This window comes from Vipera ursinii (genome assembly GCF_947247035.1).
Source record: "Vipera ursinii genome assembly, chromosome: 12".
Classification (NCBI taxonomy): Eukaryota; Metazoa; Chordata; class Lepidosauria; order Squamata; family Viperidae; genus Vipera; species Vipera ursinii.
The window spans coordinates 10,688,263-10,704,603 of NC_139525.1; the positions used below are offsets into that span (position 1 = coordinate 10,688,263).

The following is a 16,341-nucleotide window of genomic DNA, read 5'->3' on the forward strand; positions in this document are numbered from 1 at the left end:
CGCTCTCTTGATGCTCCAGAGCACAAACCTGGAAGGCACAGTTGTCACATTCTACGGAAGTGTTGGTAAGAAAACTGCTGCGTAAGAAAACTGCCCTCCCTCTTCTAGAGTCCCCTTGTACGTTATTCCGTAAATTCCAACTCGCGGTTTCTTCACCTCAGCTGCCACCGCCTCCTTGCCCTCGTCCTTGCTTTTATCTCTCGGCTCTCTTCCTAGTTGCTCTCTTAAGAACGAAAAGCACAGGAGAAGCAAGATTGCGACTCCTTTTTTAGCCTAAGAAGGTTTTGCCAGGGCCGGGGAGGGAAGGGTTTTGCAACTTCACATCTTGCAGAGGAGAAATTAAGAGAGGGTTGCTTTTTGTTTCCCCACCCCCACCCCCACCCCCGTCTAATCGCACCTCTGGGTGAAAGCGAATGTACTGCAACTATGAGCAATGATGTATTTCCTCTCAAGTCAACGTCCAAAAAGAGCGGCGGACTTGGGTGCCGTTCTGCATCAAAATCCGATGCCAAAGAAGGCTGTATTCTTTTGGCCCATGTAAATTATGCAAATTTATTGGACACGGGATAATTAGGGCTTTCCCCCCCCCCCTTTTCTTAATACTGCTCTCGTTTGCTTTCTGGAAAGGAGGACTCTGCATGTTCCCCTACCTCCAAACCCTGGAAAGCTCATGAAGGCCACACCTCTGGCTTCTGAGTTTTCAGCAAGCATTCCTTAAAAGTTTGTATATAGCACAATTAGCAGCAATAAAACTAAATCGACGAGATTTCTCAAGAAGCTGTTCTAGGCTCACTGCCATGTTGATAGTTACGTCTGCATTACGTGGCCTTTGTGACTTGTTTCTGGAGTCACGAAATGCAGCTTGAAGTGCTTGTCGTCAGCACTACGTGCATTTTGGGGAAAAAACCAAACAAAATGAATGTAAAAGGTAGGAAGCAAGCTGAGGCAATGCATGATAAGGCTGGCCTAATAGAGAAGGAAGGTTGTGATGGAGAGCCCAAAAGATGACAGGGAAAGATCTGCAGATCTGTTGTTTTTAGGGCAAGCACCTGTTGTTTCAAATCCCATTTCTATTTGCATTTGCTTAGCCCAGGGCTCTTCAGACGTGGCCCTTTTATGACTTGTGGACTTCAACTTCCAGAATTCCTCAGCCAGCACGCCTGGCTGAGGAATTCTGGGAGTTGAAGTCCACAAGTCATAAAAGGGCCACGTTTGAAGACCCCTGGCTTAGCCCAAATGCACTGCAACTGATGTTAGGAAGAGAAGGGATGTCAGAAAGACCTCCAGGATTACTTAGGCCAGTGTTTCTCAAGATGTGTGGATTGCTGTGCTGGCTGGGGAATTCTGGGAGTTGAAGTCTACATGTCTTAACAGGTACCAAGTTTGAGAAACATTGATCTGGGCCAGGTGTGTCCAACCTATGGCCCACGGGCCACCTGCGGCTCAGGACAGCTAGCGATGAGGGTCCAATAAGACTGTAAACTTTTAACATCATTGCAAACTAAGTAACATCATCAGTAGCACTGATAACATTACCTAGTTTGGGTAACGAAACATCTGCAAGAAAACAAGCAAGCTCAGAGAGCACCAAGGACCCCTCATGGTCAACTTTTAACCTTCTGTGATTTATATACATTAACTCTGTTCTGTATTTTACATGTGGCCCAGGACACTTCATCCGATGTGGCTGAGACAAGCCAAAAGGTTGGACAACCCTGATTGAGACACTTCTTGTGTTTAGTCAAAGAGCAGCAATCCAAACATCGTAAATGGTAGTTTCAGTGGAAATGAAAGTTGAATAGTGTTTTGAAAGAAATGGAAAGCTATTTCATACAAAAGGGTGGGTTTTTTTTTTAATTTGTTTGTTTTTGTATTTAGCTACCTCGGATGTAGATACCCGTATTCCTAAGCTATAAAGATGCCTTTCAGCTTTGCAACAATTCTAGAAATTCTGTGGAAGGCTTTATATATTGTTTAGGCAAATCTTTTGGTGAACTGGAAATCGTTTATTTTTACCAGTAATTTGTGTAGCACTTTGGTTTGTGTATGCCCAGCTCCAACGTCAAGACACTTATTTTGATTTTTTTAAAGGCATGGCACTGGCTAGGAAATCCTTGGCCTCCAGTGTGATCTAAATACAACTCTGTAAATTATATAACTTCTTTTTTTTTTATAATGGCTTGGAGTTCCTTTGTGCTTGCGCATCCTTTGATGCTGAATGTATGATCTGAGTCTACAGTGCAAATACTTGTCTTTAAAATGGATATGTTGGAGAACAGACGCTGTGTCTTCTCGAGCTGAGATGTCTCACAGATGCGAGGCTTCCTTTGACGTTAAGGCTCATCAGATGATGAGAATATGCATTTTATTTATTGTCTGTATTAAAATAATTTCCAAGACATCCTTCCGAACCTCCCAACAGTTTATAATAAAACCGCTGAACATGTGTTTGAGCGAGCTAGCCCATGTCCACTTGGAACTGTAGCCTTTCCAGGTTGTCCTCGACTTACAGCCATTTGTTTAGTGACCGTTCAAAGTTACAACGGCACGGAAACAAATGACTTACGACCGTTTTTCAGACTTAGCGACCGTTGCAGCATCCCCGTGGTCACGTGATCCAGATTCAGGCGCTTGGCAACTGACTCGTATTTATGACAGTTGCAGCGTCCCACATGATTCCCTTTTGCGACCTTCTGACAAAGTCAACAGGGAAGCCAGATTCGTTTAACAACCACTGTTACTAACTTAACAACTGCAGTGACACAACTACCGTTGTGGCAGGAAAGATCCTAGAATGGGGCAAATCTCGCTTAGCAACTGAAATTGTGGGTCTCAATTGTGGTCATAAGTCAAGAACTACCTGCATTATTTTCAAATCCAAAAATGGGTCCCAAGAGAAAGCTATGGTTAAAAGGGGATATTTTAACCAGAACTTATTGTAAGGAGCCATTTTTGATTTCACAATCTTTCACACTCCTTGTTTCTCTCCTCTGAAGCCTGGGGACTTTGTGAAGAGAAGGCTTGTGTATCTTTTAACAATTGCACTGAATGGAGATACCTTTAATAGGATCAGATTCTTCTAGGGTGATACAAGAGGTCTCCTCTGGACACTCTCTCCTTGTCCTCCTTTTTTAAAAAGCAAACAACACAAAAGCAAGAAAAGATTGCTGCTGATACCTCTGCTTGGACCATGATCCAATAAGCTGAGGTTTAAAAACATAAAAGTATATGGTACTTCATAACGTCCCTCTTGGTTTGTGTGTGAACACTCCATTGTTCATTATTTTCAGGGAAAAGATTGAAACTGCATGTCTATGGAGATTCTCCTTCATCCAGGTCATGGTTGCCCCAAAGGTGCTTTTTCCAAAAGGCAACTGGACTTCCTTGGGTTGTGTTTTTTTTTCCTTTGAAAATGTTTTGCTTCTCATCTAAGGAGCTTCTTCAATTTTTCAAGTTCGGTTCAAGGAGAGAACCAGCCTAGAACTAAGGAGAAGTTTCCTAAAAGTGAGAAGAATTAACCAGTGGAATGGCTTACCACCAAACGTTGTGGGTGATCCATCACTGGTGGAGGCTTTTAAGGAGAGACTGCACAGCTACCTTTTTGGAATAGGGTCTCCTGCTTGAGCAGTGGGTTGGGTTAGAAGACCTCTAAGGTCCCTTCCAACTCTTATTATTCTGTAATCTCCCTTTTGGAAAAAGCATCCTTGGGATAGATTGAAACTACATACTGTATGAACATTAAAATTGGTTAAGTAATAGATTCCATTACTTACCCTTTTGCAACATGAATTCTGGTGTTCTCTTTTCATGGGAAGATCTTCATCTTGGTTGTCAGGGGACATCAAACTTGAACCTTAAATATGTTTAAGTGTTATTTTGTTTGGAAAAAAATGTGGGATGTTATAGACAAAAGAGCTTTAGCAAAATTAACATCTGGTATATGAAATGTTTTATTGGATTATTTAATTTACGTAATACTAAAGACTCACATCTACACATACATTTTACAGACTACCTCTGCAAGATGATGCAACTTTGGATGTGCACTAGATCAAGAGTCTCCAAACTTGGCAATTTTAAGACTTGTGGACTTGAACTCCCAGAATTCCCCAGGCAGCTGGCTGGGGGATTCTGGGAGTTGAGGTCCACAAGTCTTAAAAGTAGCCAAGTTTAGAGACCCCTGCAGTAGACTATAATGTAACTTCTTGGTACATTTGAAATGATCAAAAAATTTCCAACTAATTTCGGGAAGAATGGAACCGGTCATTTTTTTCCCTCCCAAATAGTGTCATCTTTTGCTTAGGTGGCTCTTTTTATCTAATCTAATGTTAACCGTAGGAAATTAATTGATGGTTATATGAATGGGAAATTGGAAAGAAGCTTAGCAGCACTTTTGATGTGTTACCAAGTAAACATGGCAGCATGTCATGGAGCTCCCAGCTCAATTCAGAAGAAAGTTGGTGTGTCCGTGTGATGGGCAACCCGTGTTTGCATAGGCATGTAAAAAATTCTGTGAAAGAGAAATATATTCTACAATAAAGGTACAGCTGGCTTGGGAAAGTTCCTTCAAGAGGTCCATTGATATGAATGGGTGTTGTTGAGTTTCCCCACAGGAATGTGCCTTAACTGGATCTTCATCACTGAATTAGTTTCAGAATTGGCCCTACTTTTAAACTGCTCACTTATGGCCTTGCGACAGGCGCCTTTCCACTGCAGATGCAAACTGCTTAGGCAAGTAAGTTTAAAACCGATCCCTTTTAGCCATCTTCCATTCATCTGGAAGTGTCTTCTTCTGTTTCTAGCTTTTAAAGTTAGCTTCACTTCCTTTCGGGTGCTGACAGGTCCATTTCTGCTGCTAGCCCCCTCATTCCTAGAATTCATTCAGAATCCAACATCCATAGGGAAAAAAAAAATACTTTTCTTAGCCAAATGGACATAAGGCAATTGAAACATTCAACGTGATTCTACAGAAATCCACATCAGATGCTCTTTGGGAATCACTTAGAAACTTTTTTTCTCCTTGTCAGAGACAACAAACGTAATATTGTAATAATTGGCACAAACAATGAAAAACATCTATTATTAATAATGTTTCCATGTCCTGATGATCTTTTTAATTTCCCAGTAGTATTTTTATCAGGGGGAAAAAACACGTTCAGGTGTTGAACAGTCTCCAGAAATCAAATTAACTCTTGTTACCTATCTAAAACATTTGGGACAGATAATCCAAAAGGCACTTAGAAGGTGAACACAATACAATTTCCTGGAAAGAAACAGGAAAACAACTGACTTTCCCACCAAGAAAGTGTACGGCTTGGTCCTTTTGCTGCCTACAATCATGCCAAGTCTACAGTATGTTGACCATGATTTACAAATTGTGGTTTATGGTTCCCTGGGTGAATCCATCACATATAATGTCTTCAATTAAGAGGCTGAACAAGGTATGGCTTAAAATGACATAGTAGCTGAAATTTGGAAGTCACCAATTCAATTAGAACAGAAGGCAGTTCAGTTCTTCTTTTGACGCTGCTGATCTGGGAACGCAATCCCTAAATCATGTCGATTTAAGTGGTTATTGCAAGCACGGCTGAGGTTGCATCAGAGATCGTTGCACAGAACGGTGTTTTGTTTTTTTCATATATGCAATGACAACTTTAAGATAGATGGACTTCAGTTTCCAGAATTCTGGGAGTTGAAATCCACCCATCTTAAAAGTTGCCAGAGTTGACAAACATCGGCTTAAGGCGTCCCACTGCACAGTGCATCCAACTCCCTATTCTTCTACTGTAGCTTAAGGTAGCATGTTGAGTTTTTAAAGAGAAAGGTGTGAGAGAAACATGTCTTATGTTCCTTCTTCCATTGGCAGAGTGTTGGCAACCGAACAGCTGTTCAAAAATCTTTGGGTAGTTGAAGGAAAGGCAATTTGCTGCATTTTCCAGCTGTTAAACCCACTTTTGGTTACAATAAAACAAAGAGATGAGGATTTTTGTCTTCTGCTTTTTTTTTCTTTTTTGCAATGGTGTTTTGTCAAAGCATCTAGAATCCACCTACTTCTGGTCAATGCATGGAAAGAGTGAAGCATGTAATATTAAAAACATATATTTTATTGCTATTTCGAGTGGTCAAATAGCAAAAAAAAGAGTGAACCTTTCAGCAGAGGTAGGGGGTTCTAAGTTGTATAAGTTCAAAGCAAGATGAATGCAAAATAAATAAAAGTTTGGGATCAAGTAATGAACACACTGTAAAAGTCCATTGTGAATTGTAAGCTAGCAGCTCCATAAAATGCTCCTAACATCAAACTGTTCATCTGACCTCCTCTGAAACCTCTCTCTAGAAATTTCTCTGCTTTTGGGGGTTGGTAACACTTGGTTTAAAATTTTGTTGATGCTTTGGAAAATTTTGCGTATCTTGTAAAGTTTTTGTTTTCTTAATGTAAGCTGGTTTATTAAAATGTGCCACTGAAATTGAAGGAATGAACATAATGTCCATTCGGACACCTTGGGTGAGTTTTGTAAATTTAGGGTGATTTATAGCTGAATTTCTCTGCGAAACTCAGTGTTTATACTGCAGATTTACAATATGTAAATGGTTATGTGTAGCAAGAAGTCTATGACAGATTCTTATCTTGAGTACCTCCATTGTAACCCAGGATATGTGATCTGGGTTTATTGGTAAAAGGGATTCCACCCATTTGTACTGATCTTGTTTGTTTGTATGTATGTGTGTGTGTGTGTGTGTGTGCTGTACACACTCATATACACATGTACATATACAGTTAACATATTTATAAACTTGTATTATCATAATCCAGAACACACAGAAGAAAAGGTTATTCATAAGAAACTGATTCAGCTATTTTTATATGAATTGTTGGTCTCTGCCTTAACTTTTTTTGTGAAAATTTTGTGCCATAGGATTTTTAACTTATCAACAGATAGCTTGAGAAGTTTGGTTTGAAAAACAATAAAAATGTGAATATTGGATTTGGGCTAATGGATACTTTCAAAGTTTCCTGTCTTCATTTAAGGTTCTGAAAATATACACCCTGTATAATTGCATTTATTATTATTTTTTTACTATGTTTGTTTCCTCTCCCCATTTTTAAGGGGGAAAGAGGCTGGGGCTGGGGGGAAGAGGACAGATTGCATCCACACTGAAATACATAATTTTAATAATTTCAGGAACGGTCATTTTGTTTTCTGACTGCATCAGTTATAGTTTGACAGACGGTTAATAAACTGAGTTGTTTTAGTACAACACTGTAACTGTTAGGTCAGTTTGGTTAGAGTGCAGGACCGCCTTGTCTATTGCATTCAAGGATATTTTTCTATCTTTACCAGATCTAAAAGATTGGAGAAATTCAATAAAGGATAAGTACCGTAAGTTGATTTCCGACATTAAGTTTCCAGTTTTTATATTCATGAGCAATGATTCAGAAGAGTTTCCTCTGTTACTCAAGCTTGATTTCATGTTCTTGAGGTCAACTCTAAGGATAGTAGTGTATGCTCTCCTTACTTGGCTTTCAAACCCTCTTTGGCCTTCTGCTTACCTGTTCTATGCCCACACTAGCTACTATATCTTAGCTTGGTTCACAGATTAAATTAGGACAACTTTTGGAGTGAAAGACAGGCAGGCAGACAGAAAGTTTATTGTGGTCCTTGATCAATAAAAAAAATAGCTTCAATAAAACAAGGCAAAGTTAAGTCCTAACATCAAAGGTGGTAGGCAACCTTTTGTGAATGACGTTTACACATAATATAGCAGAATTTCGGTGATTTTAGAGAAACAGATTTGTTCCGGTTTTAGGATGTAAGATGCACACATAATGATTTTTTTTAAAAAAAAGTGATTGCAGCATTCATCATAGAAAGTGAATTTGTCATTTTTATACTAACACTTGCCTAGTTAACAGATACAGTAGAAAATTAGGTGGCTTGTCTGGCTCTTGCTGAGAATAATGTGTGAACCAAGCAATTCAGGTTTTAAGCATTTATGTGCAAGCTAGGCTGCTGTTTCTTATGTTAACTAAAGCTTAAGCAAAAATAACAACACCCAAACCTGGCTTAGCATCTTGTTTGAGTTCAGCCATCTTCCTCCAGAATAGAATATTAACAACTTTGTTTAATTGTTTGTTGTCGGGGCACCAAATCTGTGAGGTAGCAGCCTCTAAAAATGAACTTTGATGTCTTATCTATGGGAAAAGGTTGGCAAATAGCATAAATATTCACTTAAATAAAAATTGCTAATCGCTTTTTCTTTCTATGACTTCCAGAACCGTTGTTAGGTAGGCAGCAAGGAATTGGTTCTGTGGCTGAAGAGGGGTTATTGATCACTTATTTCCAGACTACGGGTGTCCTGCTGATTCAATTACTCAAATGTCTTGCCAATTAATGATGTTCCAAAGTGCAACTATCCTGTGATGAGGGCGAATCGAGCAGTGGGCTATAACAAAACTAGAAGCAAAATGACAAAATCCTTTATGCAGCCTTTTATAGTTGATCGACAAGCTTCTGATCAACAAGCTCAGTGGGTTAGGACGCTGAGCTTGTCGATCAGAAGGTCGGCAGTTTGGCGAGTCGAATCCCGAGTGCCGCGTAACAGAGTGAGTGCCTGTTACTCGTCCCAGCTTCTGCCAACCTAGCAGTTTGAAAGCACGTAAAAATGCAAGTAGAAAAATAGGGACCACTCCGGTGGGAAGGTAACAGCGCTCCATGCGCCTTTGGTGTCTAGTCATGACCACGGAGACGTCCTCGGACAAGCGCTGGCTCTTCGGCTTTGAAACGGAGATGAGCACCGGCCCCTAGAGTCGGAAACGACTAGCACACATGTGCGGGGGAACCTTTACCTTTACTATAGTTGATTATTCCTTTATAAAAGGAATTTATTCAGTCATCTTTATTCACGCTCAACAAACACAAATTCAGGAGTTATAACAAATCAGCAGGGAGCCAAAATCATCCTAATTTTGCCACCTTATGTATAGGATTCAATATTTGAAACTGAGTTGGTTTTGAGAATATGAGGTGAACTTAACTCACAAAAGCTGATGCTTTTTTCAAATAACAGTAGTTCACCCAGAAAGGTGTTTTTAGACTCTTTGTGTTTTAATCCGGGGCTGAGTTGTTTCATGAGGACCCAGAATTGGGAGTCCTGAACTTTGCAGATCCAAGCAGCTGGCCAAAAGATGTGTGAACCTCAAGAGAATAGCGATGCTTAATAAACCCTGTTGATGCTCTGAATTTAAGTTTAGTATGGCTTCTTCATGGTGGTGCTCACTTACTTTGGACAATAAGGTAACGGAGTCCCTGCAGATTTTACTCCGCTAGTCATTGCCGACTATAGGGGGCGCTGTTCATCTCTATTTTAGGGCCATTGAGCCAGCACTATCCGAAGACATTTCCACGGTCATGTAGCCAGCATGACATCATGGAGCACTGTTACCTTCCCACCGAAGTGGTACCTATTTATCTACTCGCATCTGCATGCTTTCAAACTACTAGGTTGGCAAGAGCAGGGCTGGAGGATGGGAGCTCACCCCATCATTTGGCACTGGGGCCTCGAACCTGGGCTGTTAGCTTTCCAACTGCAAGCCCAGCACCTTAATCGCTGAGCCCCCACGTCCTTTGGACAGTGCTGAGCAGAATATACTACAACCTCATCACTTGTCTGTGAATTGAAGTCCACCCAACGTAAAGTTACCAAAGTTGAAAAACCCTGTTTCTATCCTCAAAAGATAGTGCTTTTTTCAAAGGATGTTTTGCTTCAGCTGAAAGGAAGCCCATCGTACTTATGTCTCATCTGTTGCAGATCTACAGTATTCTCGCTTCTTGGAAGCAAACCAGCCAGGCCAGCACGGAAAAGAGAACGCACTATGGCTGTCTTGATGCATCATATCTAAGGCAGGCTTGATCTCAGCTACTTCCACACGAGCAGACGGGAACAGGATACAGCCCCTTCCTGTTTTAATAAGGTTAATCAAATCCATACAAAAGAAGCCTTTCACATCTCTTCAAAATTCACTTTTTTCCCCTCCCTCCCTCTGATTGCTTGCTTGCTCACCAACACCAGGAAGAAGGATCCTTTTAGCCTCACTGGATCCTTGCCAATTGTCGCTGCTTGTGTTGGGCAGAGTTGAAAATCTTACACGGAGTTAGTGTTGCAGTTGCAGTTGCTGGCACCCACCAATTAATTAGCAGGATCAACAACGAGGTGTATCAGGGAAGGTAGCCTGGAGTCATTCTTGCGATGTGAGGTTTGCAATATTGATGGAGCTATTAGCAGCCTTAGCTGCTAAGGTGCATGAAAAGCTCCAAAGCACCTGAGGGCGGGGCCGGAAGCAATGGGTAGAAGCTTGTTAAAGACAAACCCAACCTGGAATAAGGAGAAATTTCCTGACTGAATGATTAATCAATGGGAACAGCTTGCCTCCCAGAGATTTGGATGGTCCATCATTGGAGGTTTTCAAGGAAAAATTGGACAGCTATTTGTCTGGATGGTATAACATCTCTTGCCGTGGGCAGGGGGGTGGACTAGAAGACCTCTGAGATCTCTTACAGCCGTATGTTCTCATACTGAGCTGAGACCTCGAGAGAGAGGCAGTATCTACAAGGCCAAACGATAAAGTATCCGTGATCATGTCCAGCTCAATTGGCGACACTGAAATTCCACAAGCTGGTAGGCCCTAATTCTACTTAGTTGATCTACAAAACACCAGGCAAGTCTGGTTCCTATTTGGAGAAGAGACCACTGGCAAACGCTGGGGCTGGGGGCTGGACCTAATGTGGTTCAGGCTCACCCTTAACCGTGGAACCCTCAACTATGGATGCCCTTGGACCATCACCCTGTCAGACCAATCCTCTTGACCTTTAGAAGAAAGGCAACAGGAGGAAGAAGAGGATGCAGAGAATGGAAAGAAATTTGTGAAGACATTTGCGTCTCCGCAGTCAGTAGAAGTCACACAGCTCAGCTTGGGACCTTTTCACCTTTTTAGGACAGAGAATGACTAGTGGACTGCTGCTTGTCTCTTGCTGTGTGGCGTGAACACAAAACGGGTCTGCCAATTCATTTATTGGTAAGTGAGAAACCCAGGCAGGCATGGCTGGGGATTTCTTTTTATAATCTTGTCTGCATCCTTTCTGAATCGATAAACTAAACACAAAGATGGAAAAAAAAACATGTTTCAATTTTAAAAAACCCACAAAAAGTAAAAGCAATAATTGGCCATTAAAAACCTAAACTAAATCTATCAGGATACAAAAACTCTATAATAATGGTCTAGATAGTCATTGACCTAATTCTGTAATTCTGTTCTTTCCACTTGTCCAGAGACATTTAACAAATGGGCAAACCTACCTACAGTACCCATTTTGTGACAACACCCTGAACCTGTCTCAGATGTGTTCTTCAGCCCAAAACATTTGGGAACTCTGTGAGTGGATGGGATAGTTAATTCTTTTGTCCTTTACTCTTGCTCTTACTTTGATTGTGACATAATAGCAGTAACCAGGGGTGACCTGATACAGTCTTCCAATATTTGAGGGGCTGTCACAGAGAAGAACGGCTCAACCTATTCTCCAAAGCACCTGAGGATAGGACAAGAAGTTAGGGATGGAAGCTTATCAAAAGGGAGATCCAGTCTAAAATTAAGGAGAAATTTCCAGACAGTTAGAAATATTAATCAGTAATGGCTTGCCTCCAGAAGTTGTAGGCGCTCCATCACTGGAGGTTTTCAGGAAAAGATTGGAACAGCCATTTGTCTGAAATGGTAGAGGGTCTCCTGCTTGAGCAGGCGGTTGGACCAGAAGACCTCCAAGGTCCCTTCCAATTCTGTTATTCTGTATTCTGTGAATTTGTGGAGTATTGCTCCTAACTTCCTTCCCAGAGAAGTGTGCTATGAGAAGGAGAAAGAGAACAGAACAGGATCCCACCGTCAGTCTTAGAAGATTCATCAGGTTTGAGAGAAGTTCACAGCTTGATTGACTTTCCTCGCAAGCTAGAATCTTCGTCTTTGGAAGCCTAGGAGCCAGCTAGCAGCGTGCAGTTTAACAAAAGAAAAGTCAGGAAATGAGTTCCTAGGCTAGGGAATTAATGTTTTTTTTTAGAAATAGAGAATGTGTGAAGAGGCCAGAAAGTGCATTTCCTGTGAAAAAGAAAGTAGAAATGGCAGCATGACCTATCCTCTTAAAAGATGGGAGTTGTTTTTTTTTCCCTTGGAAGGAAAGGTAATGTGTAAACTCATTCTCTGAGTAATACATGCTATCTTACTGACATCTGGTGGCAAAAAAGAACCAAGACTCAGAAGAATGAAAATAGCTGGTTGAAAGGCTGCATTTCCCCATATTTTCCTGGCCTGATTTTCACTTTCCTGGTTTATGGATTCAGCCATGCTCAGAACATGGCTTTATACATCGCCTGAATCCACAAAGAAACAAACAGCATGGGATTTGGTCTTTCCATCTACGTATTGAATGGACACTATAGTCTTCCTCAACTCCAAAAGATCTTGTTTTTCCTTGAAGAGGTTTCACTTCTCATCCAAGAAGCAAGGTGATGGATCACCCACAACTTTGGGAGGCAAGCCATTCCACCGGTTGATTGTTCTCACTGTTAGGAAATTTCTCGTTAGTTCTAGGCTGGTTCTCTCCTTGAACTGAACTGAACTTGAAGAACTGAAGAAGCTTCTTGGACGACAAGCAAAACGTTTTCAAAGGAAAAAGCAAGAAAGCCCAGTTTCATTTTGAAAAAGCACCTTTGGGACAAAGCATGACCTGGATGACAGAATCTCCCTAGACATACCAAGATGGTTGTTGCCTGTACAAAATCACACCCCTTTCTATGCAGGTCACCTGAGTGTACTTTGAACTTTTTTTTCTCTACTTGTGTGTGTTTTTGAGTAAGTCTTGACTCCTGGTGATGGCCTGGACCAGGTTCTACAGTTTTCTCAACAACATATTCAAAAGTCGATTTTTCCTTGTGTTTTTCTTCCTAGGGCCAAGAAAGGGGACTGGGATCAAGTTCACCCAGTTCTCTCTGTGCCTAAGGTGGAACTAGAATTCCCAGTCTCTCGGTTGCTGGCTGGTGCCTTCACCAGTACACCAAACTGGCTGTCACCCAGAACTTTACTTTCAACACTAATGATGGAAGAATCTTCTTGGGATCTGCAGAGGCAGGCTTTTAAGAAGTGAAGTAAACAATTATCCTTTGTCTACAATCAAAGGGAATCCAGGAGGGATAACCAAGTTGCCTCCATTACATACCTTACTATTTGCTTATCTGCCACAACACTTATTTAACCTTGGCTGACCTGGGAAACCAAAACAAACCTGGATGAGAGAATTCCAGGAAATTGCAGCGCTGTACTTAGATACTTTTTTAATAGATGATAACGTGCAGGACAAATTAAAATAAGTAAGGTCCATGGTCTCTTCTCATTAATTTAAAATGGTGGCCATGCGGGCTCTTCTTTTTCCTAGCTTTGGTTCAATTGTCGGAAGGTTTAAGACTGCTACTTTACAAACTCTTGTTTCCAGTATCTGAGGCGCTGCCACAAGGCAGAGGGGGCCAGGTTGTTCACCAAAGCACCAGAGAGAAGGACGAGAAACAACGGTTGGAAACTGATCAAAGAGAGCAGCAACCTGGAATTAAGGAGGAACTTCCTGACAGTGAGGACAATCAACCAGTAGAACAAATTGCCTCCAGACAGGAGATTTTTTAAGAAGAGACTAGACAATCACCTGTCTGAAATGGTATAGGTTTTCCTGCTTGAACGGGGCTGGACTAGAAGACCTCCAAGATCCCTTCCAGATTCTATTCTATTCTATTCTATTCTATTCTATTCTATTCTATTCTATTCTATTCTATTCTATTCTATTCTATTCTATTCTATTCTATTCTATTCTATTCTATTCTATTCTATTCTATTCTATTCTATTCTTCTTATTCTTATTCTACATTCTATTCTATTCTACATTCTATTCTGTTCTATTCTATTCTATTCTATTCTATTCTATTTTATTATTCTTATTCTTATTCTATATTCTATTCTATTCTATTCTACATTCTATTCTGTTCTATTCTGTTCTATTCTATTCTATTCTATTCTTATTCTATATTCTATTCTATTCTATTCTATTCTATTCTATTCTATTCTATTCTATTCTAAATGGAAGTATAATAATCTGAATTATGGGCTGTGCAACTGGAAATATGTACGTTTGGAAGCTTAATGTCATAATGAAGAAGCCTAAACATGGCCACCTGGATATTCCTCACCATCCTATGATATCGCATCCGAACTCTTCCTTGACGAGTCTGAAGATGGAATACATGGACCAACGTCTGAAGTTAAAAAAAAAACCATGAGGAAAAGTCGTTTGTCCAGTACGGACTCAGGAAAATTAAGATGTTGTTATTGGCGTTGATGTCGGTGTTGGAAACAAAGACGGCTTTGGGGAGAAGGATCAGAGAAGACGTGCACCTGCACAGAGGGAAGAAATGTGAGTGTAGATTTTTTTGTGTGTGAGTGTGTGCTGGCCTGTGCAATGAGGGTGGCCCTACCCATTGCTGGCACACAACCTCACAAGAGCCTGCCTAGAACAAATGTGACACTCATGCTACAAACGCCTGCATTGTTTAAGTTGTAGGCAGAATAAAAATGATATTTGTCATGTGGGGAGACTAAATAAACCGTTATACTTTCTACCATTAACCATTCGGAGTATGTTTGTCAAGAGACGTGCACAGAAATGCTTTCAAAAGCATAACATAGGCAAATGCCACATTCTCAGTGTCTGATTTTTAGCCCATTCCATTCCGTAACATTGACAATGGACTCCCTTCCCCCTCTTCCTCTTCTTCCTCCTCCTCCTCCTCCTCCTCCTCCTCCTCCTCCTCCTCCTCCTGTTCTAAAAAGGAGCAAAAGCTGTGTGCAGAGCATGAATCACACACACATTCCCATCTGTACTATAAACATGTTGGAATAATTCTGCCAAATATTTCTTGTTGGATTTAGGCTTTCTTTCCTGTGCACAAATCCCTCTGCTTGTTCTAATTCTGCCAACTGTTTGATTCAGCTAGTCAGCCCCTTCATTCTACACGGTAGAATGCCACGGTAAAATAGCTTACCTTTGTTTCCATGGCAGATTTCATCTTGTAACAAAACTTTCTTCTGAAGGTCTGAAGGACAATCGTTTAGTGGATTATCCCAATTTTCCTTCATAACGTTCCTCAGGAATAAACCTATCCACCCATGTGTACGATGCTATGGAACTAAGCAACTTTTATACTGGAAGGGGTGCAGAGAGGATTAAAGTAAGATGGCTGGAACCTTCAGAGCTCTAAACCCACCAAAGACCACTGTCCTGGGATTGCCTCGTGAGGAGCAACTGTCTGGAGCATCTATGGACAATCTCAAGTCCTGTCCTTATCCAGGAATTATGAAAAAACTGGTCTATTTGCTAGCTCTTCGTTCTGCTGTACTCATTGACTCCGTTTTTAGCAGAACTCTCTTCCCTGTGTTATTTCTTCCTTAGAAGACCCTACTTTCTTGTTTAAGTACTAGATACTAATAGCTTTCTCCTCACCATGGCTTGTCCAGACCATGGTTTTTCTATCTCTGCTCTTCTGTACCTGAAAACTAGAGCTTCGCCTTTAGGATTTGAAACTCCCCAAAGCCATTTTTTTCTGATTGTCTTGAGTTAGGCAATGAGTCTCAGAGTATATCGTGCTAAGTCTTGTCACAAAAGCACACTATGAATCCCAGAGAATAAAGGGTCAATAATTTCATTTATTTTTGGGGTTGTTCCAAAGCTTAAGGATTTGGGAGCATGCTGTGAGTCCATTAACTTTTTGTTTCCCAGCCAAGATGTACAATGCAAACTGAGACTAGGAACTCTGTCAACTTGCTATGAAACAGGAACATCACCCACTCAATGTTTAATAATCACAATGTGTCACAAACCAGAAAAATAAAGACACCACAAGAAGGGGATCCGTAGAGCAAATGCAAAATAGTAGATGACTCAGACAATCCAATCTGGTCACATGTTTTAGTGAACCTGCTGAGTTACTGGATGATCAGATTCATAGAAAATCGTCTTTTTGACCTCCAAGCTGTTAATGTTTTTAGTTCTTAGACCCAAAGAGCAGCCAATCTTGGGATCATTACTTAGAACAAAGCAACCATTTCAGGCCCCCTCTTGGGCAGGAACATCTGAAGGCAGAAATCAGTGTTGTACTGTACGTCCTCTCCTTCGCGTAAGTAAATGTATTGTAATCAGATACACAATCTTATTGTCAGATTTTAAGGAAGAGTCTGTTAAGGAATTTGTTGTGCAGGGTCTC

At 40.9% G+C, this 16,341-nt stretch overlaps 1 long non-coding RNA gene across 1 annotated transcript; it reads left to right on the forward strand.

The window, feature by feature from the left end:
• Positions 1-3,543: 3,543 nt before the first annotated feature.
• LOC310646054 lies at positions 3,544-14,703 on the forward strand. The gene is made up of 4 exons (XR_014493637.1): positions 3,544-7,374; positions 9,808-11,071; positions 11,326-11,428; positions 12,989-14,703. It is a non-coding gene; the product is annotated as an uncharacterized lncRNA (long non-coding RNA).
• The last annotated feature ends 1,638 nt before the right edge of the window (positions 14,704-16,341 follow it).